Here is a 12,472-nt window from a genome sequence, read left to right as displayed (position 1 = left end):
ATCAACTTAGTGGCACCTGGGGAAAAAAAAAAATCTTATAATGGAAATCCAAGATATTAATTTTTTGGTAGTCCTGATAGAAGTTTTTTCAGGTAGATGCTGGGCTGTTTCAGGTAAATGCTTGGCTGTTTCGGGTAGAGGCAGGGCCATTTCAGGTAGAAGCTGGGCCATTTCAAGGAAGAGCTGTTTTAGGTAGAGGGTGGGCTGTTTTAGGTAGAGGGTGGGCTGTTTTAGGTAGAGGGTGGGCTGTTTTAGGTAGAGGGTGGGCTGTTTCAGGTAGATGCTGGTCTGGTTCAGGCAGGAGTTATTTCATGTAAAGGCTGGGGTATTTCAAGTAAGAGTTATTTCAGGTAGAGAGTAGGCTGTTTCAGGTAGATGCTGGGTTGTTTCAGGTAAGGGCTTGGCTGTTTCATGTAGAGGCCTGGCCATTTCAGGCAGGAGTTAATTCAGGTAGAGGCTGGGCTATTTCAAGTAAGTTATTTCAGGTAGAGGGTGGGCTATTTCAAGTAGAGGGTGGGCTGGGCAGTTTCATATAGTGGACTGGCTATTTCAGGTAGAAGCTGGGCCATTTCAAGGAAGAGCTATTTCAGGTAGAGGGTGGGCTGTTTTAGGTAGAGGGTGGGCTGTTTCAGGTAGATGCTGGGTTGTTTCAGGTAGGAGTTATTTCATGTAGAGGCTGGGGTATTTCAAGTAAGAGTTATTTCAGGTAGAGAGTAGGCTGTTTCAGGTAGATGCTGGGTTGTTTCAGGTAAGGGCTTGGCTGTTTCATGTAGAGGCCTGGCCATTTCAGGCAGGAGTTAATTCAGGTAGAGGCTGGGCTATTTCAAGTAAGAGTTATTTCAGGTAGAGGGTGGGCTATTTCAGGTATAGGGTGGGCTATTTCAGGTATAGGGTGGGCTGTTTCAGGTAGGGGCTGGACTGTTTCATATAGTGGCCTGGCTATTTCGGGTAGAAGCTGGGCTATTTCAAGGAAGAGCTATTTCAGGTAGAGGGTGGGCTGTTTCATGTAGATACTGGGCTATTTAAAAAAGTTAATTAAATTATGGGGTGGACTGTTTCAGATAGATGCTGGGCTGTTTCATTTAGACCCTGAGCTTTTTCATTTAGACGCTGATCTGGGCTATTTTTGTTGAATTTTAGTCTAGTGATATCTTCAGGATTTGTTTATTTAATCCAGTGGGATTGTGCTTTCAAATCACGAGATCCTAGAAGCAAAGATTTCCAAAGGTTTTTTTTATTTGTCTATTTTGACTTTCAAGATTCAAGTATTTTTAGTAAGATTTGGAAAACCTTTATGAATATTAAAGCAGGTTTTAGTTTGTAATCTGTGTAATCTTTAAAGTTCAGGAAATAGGAACTTGTTCGTAAATTAGTTGGGGTTTATTTCAAACTGTAATGTTATTGTATTAGGAATTAATAGGTTATATAAGATTACTAAATTATCCAGTGCCAAAAATTTTGATTGATGGAAATGAGGTTTCAATTTAAGTATGCATAGTTTTTATAAAGTTTTTGTTGTTCAAATTGAGCTGCTTTAAATGCTTATTTCAAGGTGTGTTCTTGTTTAGCCTTTCAATTTTCCTTTCTGTCCTATAAGCTTGAGGTTCTTTAACACAAAACTCTTTCAAGTTTCACTAGTATACCAAGGATAGTTGATCCCCCACATTGTATTTTAAAACTTATAGAGGGTAATAACTAACAAATGTATTTGAAGCAATTTCAAGTTTAAAATACTCTATTGGTCCTATATTTAAACAATCTAGAGTAAATATTTCGATATTTGTAATTTGTATAAAAACTTATCCCACGTTTTATTCTTAATTTTGTATTTGATGTAATGTCCATTCTCTGACCCAATGTTAAAAAATCTTAATCTCTCTCTCTCTCTCTCTCTCTCTCTCTCTCTCTCTCTCTCTCTCTCTCTCTCTCTCTCTCTCTCTCATATATATATATTTAGTGTATAGAGGGTATTCTAAGAGTATACTTTGAATGAAGCTTAAATTTAAGTTTAGGAAAGATGGTTGTAAAACTTTGTGCTTTTTGGAAGGTAGAAAAGCTGATTTGTAGATTGGTATAGATTTAAATGCTAAGAATTAAAGTAAGGCTTGAACATAGCTGGGAAATACAGAATAGGTGATCATTGGCAGACGAGATGGTTAGGAAAAAATTAATGTAAAATTGCTAGGAGGGCCTTGTTATGACATGGCTAGTAGAGTAAGGAATTGGGAGTGCGAAATGGTAGGGGTTTTCCTAGTAATAGTATTATTCCTCATCTTCTCCTAAGCTACATGAACACACCTTGAAATTAACTTTGAATTTTGAAAATGGCGCAGGGCAGTATTTTTAGAAATTTCTCAAAAGTTTTCGAATAAGATTACTGTTCTCTATAATACATAACTAAAGTTTCAGAAGTCCCATTCCCACTCCTTGATCCTTCCCCCTCCCAATTTGGAAAAATTTAAAATTAAAGGGAACGTTCATATGACTGAGCCTTCCTCTCCATCTTCCCCCCTCCCTCTTCTGGTATCAGTATTTGCCATATTCCTCACCACTGAAAGGCCAAAGGGCCCATGAAGTATATCTTGCTTTTAACTAGAACCACTGTTCATTTAGGCTGTTTATGAGCTTCCCATGTACGGAACTCGTTCATTCTTTTGCTGGTTTAATGAGAGAAGTTTACTGTTAACTTGGTTATGTTGCATTGTTAAAGTGCTAGACTACGTGCCATGGTGAACATGTTCAGTCCAATTTGATTTCCTTGAAATCTTGCCAGAGTAGACTCTGTCTTGTCAATTCTAGTCATGATTAATAATTCATTAAGGTTGAAGGATCTTTGAAGCCTCAAGGGATTTTAAAGTTTTTGATGTTTCATACTTTTGAATATTTTTTAAATTGTTTAAAATTTATCTTTAAAAATCTTTAATCTTGAATTGTAGGAGATTGTAATGTCAGATTGGACAGGTTTCTGTTATGTATACACTATATCAAACTATATCAAATTTTTCTTGTTTTGTGTAAATTGAGTTGTGAAATTATTTTTGTCAAGAGAGTGATTTAAAATGTCCAAGAATATGGGAGTTTTCAATTTAAATGTGAAATTAGTTACTATTGGTAAAGTTTTCAATTTTATGTCAATGAAAATCAAAGGGCTGGAAAGATAAATTTGGTTTTAAACTTTTAGATAACTTTCATAAAAAAGTGTTGACATATCAGTCTTGCAATCCAGTGCTTTCCATCACACTGAGGTACCCGAGCTCTCTGAAAAGGTGTCCAGCTGGGATGATAAATGTCCCAAGTTATCTGATTCCTACTGTTTCTGTTCATAACATAAAGAAGGGACAAAGAACTGCTGTAGTCTTTTTAGAAGAAATGTGTAATACATTCTTGAATATATGGTTGTTGGTATAGTTTTAGTTGTTAGTGGGGATTTACACCCAATGTTGAATGGGGGTAATTAAGGCCTTCTTAAAGATCTTGTTTGCGTAGTTAAGGATCAGGTATCCTAGTTTAGGGGATGTTTATACAGGGTTAGATTATAGGACTTCAATTTAATTTAGTTTAATCTGCTCTTGGTTTATGTATTTCTAATTGGCAAAGGGGCCCAAACTGAAGTTTGACCTTTTAAGGTTAGATTTTGTATACATACTGTTATACTGATGTACAGGAATGTATCTTGTGTGTTAATTTACAAAAAGTACCTGCTCTGAAGGTATACTTTTTTGTGCAAGGAAACTTTGTAATTCAGAAAACTTAGACATAATCTGATAAGCTTCTGAAGCTTGTGCGAAACATGAAGTCAGAGCATTGGTGTTATATTGTAATAAGCTGTATAACTCTCCAATTTCTTTTAGTTTTATTGGTACTTGAAATTAGAATTTACAATTTAAGTTGTTCACATGTAACAAGATCATAAGTTCTACGCTATTCCCTCTAGACAATTAAATCCAAAAACTGGTAAATTAACTGAAAGCTAGATAAAGTCTGATCTTCTTATGCTAAAGTCCCTAACGGTTTAATGCTAACATAATTATGATTAACGTCATAAACTGTTGATTAAACTTTTTAAAACTTTAGTTAACTTATGTCCATGTTAAGTAAATGTGTAGTAACTTGAGGTAATCTAAAACGAGAAGTTAGTCCATTAATCTTCAATGCACTTTATCAGAATTTATGTAAGTATAATAAGAAAAATCTTGAAAAGTCAGTCAGTAGCGATTTTGAAGTCTTGATATTTCAAGTAACTAATGTTTTAATTACCTACAAATTAGCCACTAAATCTTTATTTGAAACTTGCAACTTTTTCGAGATATGTTGAGCGTTTCAATATTTTCATATAGATGTGAAGTACAGAAAACCTTTACTGATTTGGTGAGATAGTTTTGAATTTCAATTGGTTGCTTTAGATTTAGTAAATAATCAGTGGAATTATCTTTAACAAAACGTAGTAAAGATTATTTAAATGGAATTATACTTTTCTTAAGATAGGGCAAGTGCGCTTTTCAAATGTCTCTACTTGAATTAATTTTAATGTAGATATTACTGTAATCTTTAACTAATTTGAGGGAACAAGAAGATGATCAGATTGTCCCTATGAATATACGCAAATGTTTTCAAATATAATTTTAATAACTGGTTCATGACAGTAAGCTCAGAGAATGTTACCACTTATGTTGCTGTTCTCCCACTTAAAATTAAGCCTTTGGATTAAATTTAGGAATTAATTGATACAGGACCATTCCTTGTACATCAGTCAATTTATAACAAGCAATGAACGAGTGGCTGGACGATGTGTGGTGTAGGTGTTATGAGCAGGATCTAATCTATAGATAGGAATTCTAGTCTCATACTAGTTTTGTCTTTAGTGAAAATTAGTTTGATTGGTTGCTGATTTTAATAGATGTGTAAAGGTTATCTTAGACATAGATTAGTTTTTCTCGGGTTAAATCAAAGTTAACAAGTAGTCAGTAACTCAGGTTTACACCAAAAATTTAATTTAGATTTATACTAAATCAAGGAGATTGTGTTTAAATATTGAGATTAGGGTAAACTTTGTTCAGTAGGCAGCTCTTAAAAGCTATTTTATTTCATGAAGGACAATATTAGTTAGTTTCCTTGCATAACTAACCAAAGGGACGTTTCAAATCAAATAATTTTGGTGCTCAAATTTATTTTTGAATCTTAGATTTTAAAGGTTATTGTAATGAGTAATTGAATGCATATATGAAAAATCAAATCCACTAGTTAATAATTTTAAAGTAATGTCACTCATCTTTGTATTAATCCTTTCTAGATTAAATCTAAATATTTTTCAATAGTAGCTTAATTAGTTGCTCACTTTACCAGATTGGCATATCCTAATTGTTTTTATCTATAAATTCTCAAAATTATATTAAGTCATTTTATGAATCTTTTATATGAAGTTCTTACGTGGCTACATTAAGATGAGGCGATATGCAAGATGTTGAGTATTATGTGCTGATATAAAGATATTCTTTATTAATATGAAAGACATACTTGAAGGTTTTTTCACACAATTCGTTTTTCAGGGACAAATTTCAGTCTCGTGCTTTTACCATAAGCAATGAAATTTAAAAATATATATCATATAAGATACTTTATAAATCCTATTTTTTAAGAAGTCTTTTAATAAATGGAATTAATTTTTGATGAAAGAATAAAGCCTTTAGTTCATGCTATTGAAATATAAATACTTTGCAAGTCTTAGGATTAATTCTTTTCAAATTAAGTTTCAGTTATCTTCACTATTCATGAGATTGTCCCCTATCATTATTACGGAGAATTTAACAGTTAAAGAGTATTATTATGTTTCCCGTAAATGTTTTTCCATTATTAATAACCCCTTTAAACCATATAAGGGGCTAATATAATTCAATTCTCATAATTTTTAACATGACATTAATTTTAGGGTGGATTTCTGATTATTAAACTCAAATATAAATAGTACTTATTTCACAAAATATGTTTTAAGGAAAGTAATTTTCAAAAAATATTAAAAAAAAAATCTATTGACTATTAAGATTGTAAATACGAAGTTTATAATGCCAAAGGTACTCCGTTAAAGGTAGACTGACTTAAAAGTATCCATATAAGAAAGAGAGAATGATCCTGAATAATTCAAAATCTTCTTAATCTTGTCCATAGTTTGTTTTATACATGTTCAAGAGCAGGTAATATCAGTAGAATTTATACAAGGCTGGGCATATGGTGTGTTTGTGTGTTTTTCATACTGTATACTAATTTTCATCAAGTAGGCCTACTGTTCGATTAGTTGGTGTGCCTGTATGCTAGGAATGACTACTAGGCATAGTGACACTTGGGTAGAATCTCCATTTTGTCATCAGCAACAGCTTGTAGGTAGGCATACTGTTAGTTTAAGGGTTGCTCAGTTTTGTAGGTAGGCCTACTGATAGTCTAAGGGTTGTTCAGCTTTGTAGGTAGGCATACTGTTATTCTAAGGGTTTTTTAGGCTTTGTATGTAGGCCTACTGTTAGTTTAAGGGTTGTTCAGCTGTGTAGGTAGGCCTACTGTTAGTTTAAGGGTTGCTCAGCTTTGTAGGTAGGCACACCGGTAGTTTAATGGTTGTTCAGCTTTGCAGGTAGGCTTACTGTTAGTTTGAGTTGTTCAGCTTTGTAGGTAGGCCTACTGTGTTCAAGGGTTGTTCACCTTTGTAGGTAAGCTCGCTGTTAGTTTAAGGGTATTTTTAGGCTTTGTAGGTAAGCATACTGTTAGTTTAAGGGTTTTTAGGCTTTTTAGGTAGGCCTACTGTTAGTTTAAGTGTTTTTTAGGATTTTAAGTAGGCCTACTGTTAGTTTAAGGGCTTTTTGGGCTTTGTAAGTAGGCCTACTTGTTAGTTTAAGGGTTGTTAAGTTTTTGAGCTAGGGCTACTGTTAAATTAATAGTTGTTTAGCTTTTAAGAAAATCTGAGTTTAAGTTCTCTCCAGGTAGCTTCTAAAATGGGTCTTATTTGAGAATGTATTACACATGGAACTGAATTGACTTTTGTGGTCCACGTGCAAGGTTAATGTGTACTTCGGTCCGATCTGCCTATCTGCTAGGAGGAGTAGTAAGGATAGTCAGGGCAGTGGTTTGCATGTGTCTTCTCCTTTACCCGACTCAATCATGCACATGAAATGGGACGGATGAGAGAGATGCCTTTGGGCAGTTGTGGTTTCTGTCTGCTTTTGAGGGAGCAAAAGGTTTCTGGAGTAATCGATCGTGGTGGAATTGTAATATACGACTGATGGTGTCTCCACTCCCTCCACCCATGTTTACACTTAATGATTGTTTCTAACCAAGCATTTATATTTAAAAAGGAATCCCCTTGCTCTGTTTATAATTTAAACTGTAAAAATCTGAAATTTCTTATAAATTTTCATTTATGACTTGCCATTTTCATTAAAATTTAATGAAGTATTAACTAATTAAAATACTATAACATTATGTTGAAAAATCATACTATTCTTGGTGTATTTAATTCACAATCATTGCATTAATGTCTAAGATTTTCAATAAAAGATCAACAAAAAGAAGGAAATGGAAAGCATTCAAGGGCCTGGTGACTTTGTTCGTTCACAAACAAAATGCCTAATTAGTCTCTTGTTACCAGGTGGGAAGGGGTGGGCCTTGGTGGGCTTTCCATTTCCTTCTCATTTTTTTTTTTTTATTGAAAACTTAACTAATTTACACAATCATGACACTTGTAATCTCAAATCTTGAACTTCAAACTCATTCCAATGTTCAGAAAATGCAAAGAAAATTAATTGATTTAGTATCCCATGTTATGAGATCTAAAATTTTTGTTTTCTATGACTTTCTGTTGTTGGCTGAGTTTGTTGTTAGAAAACGGGGTTGAAGAATTTTATATAGTTTGTCATTGGCTTTGTAGTGTATTCATACATACTGTATACTTGATATTGCTATTGAGTGAATGGAAACCTGTCTTATGTATGGCAACCAATCTTCTACAATAAAAGACTTTATCAAAATTTATTGGTTCTTCTTATTTCATAATTCATAAACTTAAAAACTTTTATAGACTCTTAGTAGTCTATGCTTAAACCCAAGTTGAAGTAACATATTTTGAAGATAAAATTATTTGAGGCTAAAATGAATTTTTATCAAAAGACTAGAGTTGTCAGGATTGAATAGATACTTTGAGAATTGGACTAAACATGAATACCATAGTAAACAGTCCTCATTTTAATAATACTAACATACCAAGAGACAGTATACAATTCTCATATCACCAGTGAAAGAGTGAACGAGCTCTGTAAATGGGAAGGAAATAAACAGGACTCATAAATGAACACTTGTGGTTTATCAAAATTAAAAGCAAGATTTATATACTTCATGAGCTCTCTGGTCTTTTAGAGGAGAGAGAATGCAGGCATTTTACTGGTACCAGAAAAGGGAGGGGTGGCGACTGGGAATTACACTGTCATATGAACGTTAGGTTAAGGAGAACACTCCAAGTCACTGGAAATTTTAAATTGTTTTCTATTATGTTCAATATATTTTTTGCCATATTGTGGATGTAATGAAAAGGAACGAGTTTTATAAGAGTTTTTATTTCTTTTATTCACAATTTTAGTTTCATAAATTATATTACTTTGTAACCAACGTCACTGCTTTCCTACAATCACTAATGTATCTTCCATTCATACATTATTACTATATCTTCTATTTTTATACATCACTCAATCTTCTGTTTATGCATTATTACTGTATATCTGTTCATACATTATTACTGTATTTTCTATCTATACATTACTGCTATATATTCTATTCATACATTATTACTATATCTATTCATACATTACTACTATTTATATTCTATTCATATATTACTACTGTAACTTTTGTTTATAAATTGCTACTGTATTTTTTAATTTTGATATGGAAATACAGCTATTTTAACAATGAAAAATGCAGAAAAGACATTAGCCATGTAAAATGCAGAATTGTAATCACAAAGTAAAATATGTTATACAAGACATAAAAAACATCCACGCCTTAGCCTTGAATGTCTTGAGATATCTAGTGTAACATTTTACTTTATAATTAAAATTCTCTTGCACTTTATTTGGTTGATGTCTTTTCTGTGTTCTTCATTGTTAAAACAGCTCTATTTTCATTTCAAAATCACAAAATACAGTAGCAATTTATAAACATAAGTTACAGTTGTAATGTATGAAGAGAATATATAGTAGTAATGTATGAATAGAATATTCTTTTCATACATTACAACTGTAACTTGTTTATAAATTGCTACTGTATTTTGTGATTTTTATATGAAAATAGAGCTGTTTTAACAATGAAGAACGCAGAAAAGACAACCGAATAAAGTGCAAGAGAATTTTAATCATTAAGTAAAATATGTTACATTAGATATCTCAAGACATTCAAGTCTAAGCCGTGGATGTTTTTTATGTCTTGTATAACGCATTTTACTTTATGATTACATTTCTCCTGCACTTAACATGGCTAATGTCTTTTCTGCATTTTTCATTGTTAAGATAGCTGTATCTCCAAATCAAAATTAAAAAATACAGTAGCAATTTATAAAAAGAAGATACAGTAGTAATGTATGAATAGAAGATATAGTAGTAATGTATGAATACAAGATACAGTAGTATGTATGCATAGAAGATTCAGTAATAATGCATAAATAGAAAATACTGTGATAATGTATAAATAGATGATACAGTAGCAATATATAAACAGAAGTCAGAAGCATTGCATAAGCAAACAATACAATGGCAATATAAAAATATTCGACACCAATTTATACAAGTTGAAATATGCAACTTTACTATATATAGAGTACAATAGTCATATAAAGACCACTTGCCGGACTATTATTTTTCTTGAATCTACACTATCTTACAATGACAATTGAAAGTACAAATTAAAACAATTTTCAACATGTTGATTCTAAGCAGTGTCTGCATGATTTGGTTGACACCACAAGGGACCTGAACGTGTTTTTAAACAAGCATTTTCAGAACTAATTCTATATTAATCACTAGTTTTCAGAACTAATTCTAGGTTAATCACTAGTTTCCAGCATTAATTCTAGGTTAATCACAGGTGTTTCAAGCACCGATGTTTTTAGAAGTTACCTAATAATGACATATTTCAAACCAGGAAGAAACAAACTATGCCTAAAGATCTTATTCAACTTTGAACATTTTCAGTTATTAATGTTTATGATCATTGTCCACCTAAGGAAACATTTTAAAAGCTACCCTCCACAATATGAAACTTGAGTTATTCCCTAAAAATTTCCTCAATTTAAATCTAAACAATTTAATCACAACTAATTTCTCTAAAACTTTTCTTAAGACTACCAAGACGGCCTTTATAGAATAATAATTCTTTTTAGAATAACTATAAACTATCCCCTTTAGCCTCATTGCAAGCTATTCCTACATCAATCCCTATTACTCAAGTTATAAAAGAACAAATTATTCAGTCATTTATAAATACACATTCAACTTGTCCTTGAACTTTTCATCTTAAAATCCTGCCCTGATAAGCATCTGCATTTGCTTTCCGATAATTCTTATGGAGTCCCATTTGAATACTAAACTTAATCACGCTCAAATTTTTCATCTATATTCATCAAACTAATATTCAATAAATCTGTGTTCATTATTTTAATCTAAACTAATCAATTTCTGTACTTCACCTTTTTTTCAAATACTTCATTAACGCCATGACATTTCTCTTACCTATTCTCTTCAACATCCTTGAACCTTTTTTTTTTTTTTTTTTTTTTTTTTTTTTTTTATTAGATTTTTAGTTTATAGCTATTTACTTAAATCTTTCAGTCAATACGTCCTTTTAAGATTCTAGAACTAATAGAGTTATTGCATACATATTCTTTCCTAGACCTTAAATCCAACAATCCTTATATATCTATAATTAATCGGATAATAGTTCTTAACATTCTTTACCTACCCATCCTCTTATCTTAAAACTCCACCATTAATTTATAAATCAGCCCTAACTTAAACCTTTTAAAAACTAACAATTATTCCCTGATATGTAAACTGAGTTTTTGATCTTCCTTATTTCTTTCCAGCAAGTGTCTTGGCCTAATGTACAACTATTGATGTAAAGCAGATCACATGACTAAGGTCATTACATATAATATCAATAAAAACATTCCTTAAAATCAGTTATTTTTGAGCAAAAACAGTGGTCATTCTTAGACTTACTATTCAAAACTAATAACTCCAAAAACATCAAGTTTAGGACAATTTCTCAGCTACTGAGAGAGAGAGAGAGAGAGAGAGAGAGAGAGAGAGAGAGAGAGAGAGAGAGAGAGAGAGAGAGAGAGAGAGAGAGAGAGAGAGAGAGCATATGTATACAGGATTTCAAAATGGCTTTGATAGTTTAAAATAACTTTAGTTTAATTCTTTCTTGTTTATGACATTGCATAATTCTCAGAATAAGAAATCTCTCAATCTTAATGTTATATTATGGACTGATAAAGGTTTCAAACTATAAAATTATGAAAACGCCAAAGGCAAATATTCATGCAGAGACTTCGTCAATTTCGTAATGAATCAAATATATGGATTCGACAAGATTTTCTATAGTAATTATTTAAATGAAGGTTTGTACTACAGTACAGGGATAGATGGTAAAAGTTGAAATTCAGTAAGATTTTAGCCAGTAATTATTTAAATAAAAGTGACTATGGAGTAAATTTTTTGTACTACAGTGCAGGGATAGATAGTATAAGGTTAAACTAAGTGAGTTAGCCTAGTTTGAAGGCCTTTCAACATGGAAAACAACTTTGACATCATGAACTCTCCAGACATTAGTTAGGCCAACTAAAAGTTATGGAATAGAAGTGAGAAAAGTGATATAACAGAAATAAGCTAATCTAAAAATTACAACAGATCCATTTGAACTTTCAATAAACTATAAACCAAGTCTAAATAGGATGAGTTACGAAAGCAGAAGAATAATTAACGAATGGTTTAAAGTTACAGTTCCCAGAATTTTAAACAATGTAAATAATAGGTTTTAAAAGTTAGAGAGTGGAACAAAATGCTAATAACCCAGCAGTCACACGTACTGATAACTTATTCAAAATAGTTAAATAAATTCACAGATAATACTACTAATTAACTTGACAGTCTAGAACAGGAATGTCAAACTCAAAACCTTTCGAAGGCCAATTATGCACTTGACTATGGTCTCGAGGGCATCAAAAATTTGGTAATTATTTATCAGCAAGACTGAAAAAGTTTTTTGCTGGTCATCCTGGGTTACCGCAAAAACAATAATTTTCCTCAGTTATAACAATTATAGTGAGTTGAAAAATCTAGTAATCTCGAGGGCCACATCTGGCCCATAGGTCATAAGTTTGACACTTCTGGTCTAGAATAAACTATAGACTTAAATTGATAAAAAAAACCTAGGTGACAATAATTTC

The sequence above is a fragment of the Palaemon carinicauda genome, chromosome 38 (genome assembly GCF_036898095.1).
Source record: "Palaemon carinicauda isolate YSFRI2023 chromosome 38, ASM3689809v2, whole genome shotgun sequence".
Classification (NCBI taxonomy): Eukaryota; Metazoa; Arthropoda; class Malacostraca; order Decapoda; family Palaemonidae; genus Palaemon; species Palaemon carinicauda.
Note: the sequence above shows the minus strand (reverse complement) of the source record.